This window comes from Theropithecus gelada, chromosome 9 (assembly GCF_003255815.1).
Source record: "Theropithecus gelada isolate Dixy chromosome 9, Tgel_1.0, whole genome shotgun sequence".
Taxonomy (NCBI): Eukaryota; Metazoa; Chordata; class Mammalia; order Primates; family Cercopithecidae; genus Theropithecus; species Theropithecus gelada.
The window spans coordinates 89923324-89928660 of NC_037677.1; positions in this window are offsets into that span (position 1 = coordinate 89923324).

Here is a 5337-nt window from a genome sequence, read left to right on the forward strand (position 1 = left end):
TGTCTAGTGTATTCGTGTTATATTCTAAGATTCTTTTTTGAAAAAAACAAATTTATTGGCCATAATCAAAATTTAAAATTTTCACAATAAAAAATTCAAGACTTTTATAATTCAAAGCACATTCTCCAAAAAGTGAAAATACAACCAATAGAAAGAGAAAAAATATTTTCAAACCATGTATCTGATAAGGGTCTAGTATCCAGAATATATAAAGCACCATTACAACTCAATAAATAGATATTCTAAGATTTTTACCCCCAAGGACTTATCAGGGGTTACAGATTAACACTCAGTGTAAGATGATAAGGCAGTTAAGGATACATCAGAACCAAAAACTATGTGAAGGAGTTAGAAGGAGTAGATGCTTTCAGGCATCTTTCTTGAATAGATAACAACTCTTTATCAATAAATGTGAATTTCAGTTATTTGTTATAGAGGCAAAACAATAAGCATGCCAAATTATATAGGGTTTTTTTTTTTTCCTAACCGTAGAAATTATACAGATCTGTTTATGGAAATAAAATTTTGCCATTACTGTTAATCCCAGGCTCACAAGATCTTCAACTACAGTTAAACAAAAGATATATAAATATTCAGCCACATAGTTCTTATTCTGATCCACAATGTTATAGCAAAGACCATAGTATTAAAGCAAAAATATATGCCATAAGGAAGTTGCTCCCCTTTAAAGCATTACCTCTAGTTTATAGATGTGGAAAATGTCTTGGTCATCCAGTAAGCAGTGGAGTCAAGGAGAACCCAGGCCTTTGGTCCATGCCTGTATGGAACAAGAGATGCGGTCTCATGGGATAACTGGCCAGGACATAAACCGTAATAGAAGCACCAGCCTGATGACCTCTGAAGATTCCCAGAGACACAGGGTGATCTGGAGTTTGTTTCAGGACTCTTGTACTTTCTGTGTTTCACTGGAGGGCTGTACTTAGCTTTCCCTGCTCACTTTAGCCACCTACATCTGGGCGCCAATATCAAAAATATACTTTGGAAAAATTGGGCAGGCCTCTTGAGCCCTGCTACTGTAGAGGGGGAATTTATATATTTCCGAATAGTAGATGATTTAGAGCAGGAAGGATTCGACTTTCCTGGCTCGTGTTACCAAAGCAAGGATCAATAAAAGGCATCTCCAAGACCTGAAAATCTTCAAGGTTCTCATAATTAAAGGCTTCCCCCGCCCCCCCTTCACTGTTGGCAGATAACCACTTACCCTTGGGTGTGTTTTGTTCTGGGGGACTATAAACTGTACCAGAAACCATGCTAGATACTTTATCTACTTATTAGCTCTTTCTTGCAACTCTAGGAAGTAAAATGCTAGCACCAGCACCATATTTCACATGAGAAAACTAAGGCTTGCAGAGATTGAACAATTTGCCCAAGGTCACCACTAATAAGTAGTAAAGAAAGGATATAAACTCAGCTCAGTGTGTTCCAGAGTTCATCTCTCTCCATTGTACAGTTACATTCCCAACCAACATGCTGGGGCTGCCATGCCAGGATTACTCCACTCTGTTGCTTTTTGTTAAAAAATTACTTTACGTATTTTATTAAACAACAATGAATTTTGACAGATGTGTATATATATATCATTGTCATCATCAGCCAAATAAAGTTATAGACTATTTCTACCAACATTTCTGAAAGTTTCTTTAATTACTTCTAATCCAGAATCCCCTCCTCCCAGAGGCAGTCTAATTTATTTTTATTTTTATTTATGTATTTATTTTTAGAGACAGGGTCCCCTCTCTCACCCAGGCTGGAGTGCAGTGATGCAGTCATAGCTAACTGCAGTCTTAAACTCCTGGGCTCAAGTGATCTTCCTGCCTCAGCCTCCCAAGTACTAGCACTGCAAGCGCATGCCACCATGCCCTGCTAATATTTTTAATTTTTTGTAGAGACATAGTCTCATTGTGTTGCCTAGTCTGGTCTCAAACTCCTGGGCAAATGCAAGTCTTCTGCCTTGGCCTCCCAAATTGTTGGGATTACAGGTGTGAGTCACCGCACCTGGCCCTATTTATCTTAATACATACTAAATTAAGTAATAACTATACTAATTAACTAAATTACTAAATGCCACAATAAATTAACAAAATTAATAAGACTAATGGTGGAGTGTTATTGTGTCTTGAAATCAGGGTAAGTCCCCCAACTTTATTCTTCAAGAGTGTCTTGACTAATATAGGACATTTCCATTTTCATATACATTTTAAAATCAGCTTGTCAATTTTTACAAAAGTTTCCTGGAATTTCCACTGGGATAGCATATATCTATAGACCAATTTCTCAAAAATTGACATCTGCACAATCCAGGAACATGGTGTGCTTCTTCATTTATTTAGTTCCTTTTTAACGGTTGTCAGCAACATTTTATAGCTTTCAGTGAATAGAGCTTAGCCTTTTATTAAATTTATTCTTAGCAATCTGAGTTTTATGCTATTATAAATGGCCTTTTAAAAATTTATTTTCTGGCCAGGCTCATGCCTATAATCCCAGCACTTTGGGAGGCCGAGTGGATGGATCACCTGTGGTCAGGAGTTCGAGACCAGCCTGGGCAACATGGTGAAACCCCGTCTCTACAGAAAATACAAAAATTAGCCAGGAATGGTGGCGTGCACCTGTAATCCTAGCTACTGGAAAGCCTGAGGCATGAGAATCACTTGAACCCAGGAAGTAGAAGTTGCAGTGAGCCAAGATCATGCCACTGGACTCCAGCCTGGGCAACAGAGTGAGACTGTGTCTCAAAAAAAAAAAAAATTCTAATTGTTTGTTTCTAGGTTTGGAAATACAATTGATTTTTGTATATTGACCTAGTAGCATCCTGGAATCTTATTAATTAATTAATTAATTTTAGTATTTTCACCTCTCTGAATTCAAATAGTGTATTTTACAGTTCTAGAACAGTGCTGTCCAATGGAAATATGCAAGCCTCATGTAATTTTGTTTTCCAGTAGCCACATTAAAAAACAGTAAAATAGGCAAGGCATGGTGGCTCACTCCTGTAATCCCAGTACTTTGGGAGGCCAAAGCAGACAGATCTCTTGAGCCCAGGAGTTTGAGACCAGCCTGGGCAACATGGAGAAACTCTTGTTTGTACCAAAAAAAAAAAAAAAAATTGGGCATGATGGTGCATGCCTGTAGTCCCAGCTACTCAGGGGGCTAAGGTGAGAGGATCACTTGAGCCCAGGAACTGGAAATTGCAGTGAGTCAAGATCACGCCACTGCACTCCAGCCTGCGTGACAAAATGACACCGTCTCAAAAAAAAAAAAAAAAAAGTAAAATAACAACAACAAAAGTAGTAAAATAGGCCAGGTGCAGTGGCTCATACCTGTAATCCCAGCACTTTGGGAGGCCAAGGGAGTAGGATCGCTTGAAGCTAGGAGTTCGAGACCAGTCTGGGCAGCAAGGAGACCCCTCCATCTCTACAAAAAATAAAAAAGTAAAATAATTGGTGTAATTTTAATAAGATATTTCATTTAACTATACATATCCCAAATATTATTGCTTAACATATAATCAACATAAAAACTATTAATGAGCTATTTTATACTAAATCTTTGAAATTCAGTATTTCAAAATTACTGCACATCCCAATTTGGACTAACCACACTTGAAATGCTCAATAGCCACATTGTGGCTGTTGTGGCTAGGGGCTACTACGTTGGATAGCATGGATCTAGGATCTCTATTCTTTTACTAGAGTTCCCATTTCTCTACTGAGTTCTCTATTCACCCATTCTGTCCATTTTTCCTGTAAATTATTTAGCATATTCGTAGCAACTTAAAACAGTTATTATAGATGCTAATTCCAACATCTAGGTCATCTGTGTGTCACTTTTATTGGCTAATTTTTCTCATTATGGGTCATATTTTTCTGTTTCTATATATGTCTATTAAATTTTTTATTATAGGAATGACATTGTAGATGATACATTACAGAAATTCTGGATTATTTTCCTTTTGAGAATATACAGTTGTGTTCTTGGAAACTGAAACTGCCACATTTGTTTAGGCTCTATTTCACCATGCACTGTGAGGACTAGATAATTCTCATGGGGGAAAGCCAGCTAAAGATAGAACTCATTTTGCTTCCCTTCTTTCAAGAGCCATGGCCATTCCAGTGTCTGCCTACCTTTGGTTGTTCTTCATTGCCATCAACCAACAGTTGTTTTTTATATTTTGTCCAGCGTTTATAGCTGTTATTGAATAGTGGGTTGGTCTGATAAAAGCTACACTGTCATTACCAGAACAGGAACCATCTACTGGTTTTGGTATTTTTTGTTGTTTTGTTTTTATTTTTTATTTATTTATTTATTTTTCTTAAGAAGTCTGCTGTAGTTGAGCAGGAATTTATGCTAGGAGCCACATTCTGTGTGTGCATGTCCAGCCCTCAGCAAATGCACAAACTTGTGATTCCTTGGTGACTTTAATATCAGCAAACGTAATTCTCATCATCAGACAGAAGGCAGATGGAGGTAAATGGAGAAGGGAGGGAAAGATAGATGGCTTACAGGATCCATTGCTTTCACCAAGCCCTTAATATTTTAAGGGAACAGATGATAGAAAAATACATTCAAAGAAGAGAACTTCATGGGGAAAACTAAAACCTCTGAGGTTCCCACTATGTGCTAATTTTGTGGTTACATGTTACTTCATCAAGGGCCACAGCTAGCCACTTGGATTTTTTTGTGTGTGTTTTCTTTGAGATGGAGTTTCACTCTTGTTGCCCAGGCTGGAGTGCAATGGTGCGATCTCGGCTTACCACAACCTCTACCTCCCAAGTTCAATCTCCTGTCTCAGCCTCCTGAGTAGCTGGGATTACAGGCATGCACCACCATGCCCGGCTAATTTTGTATTTTTATTAGAGACAGGGTTTCTCCATGTTGGTCAAGTTGGTCTCGTACTCCTGACCTCAGGTGATCCACCCGCCTCAGCCTCCCAAAGTGCTGGGGCTATAGGTGTGAGCCACTGCACCTGGCCCAGCTAGCCACTTTGACAGGCAAGAAAACTCAAGCAAAACCCCCACTAGCATTAACAAAACAACAACAAAAAGACATTCCTGGGTTTCCAACCCAAGTCCATGGTCAAAGCCCATCTTCTTCCCACCATGCCAGAAAACCCCTTACGTATTGTCCAAACTCAATAACCTTGAGTGAAGTGTGTAAAGTGAAATAACCTTAAATGAGCCTTAATAAAACCTTAACTAGAGTAATAGAATTTTTCTTGGGTTACAGAGAAAAACGGAAAATACCAACTAGTCTCTTGCACCCCTCTGATCTGAGAAGGCCTGCCTTGTTCAACCCTTCCACCTGTTACCTGGAGATTCC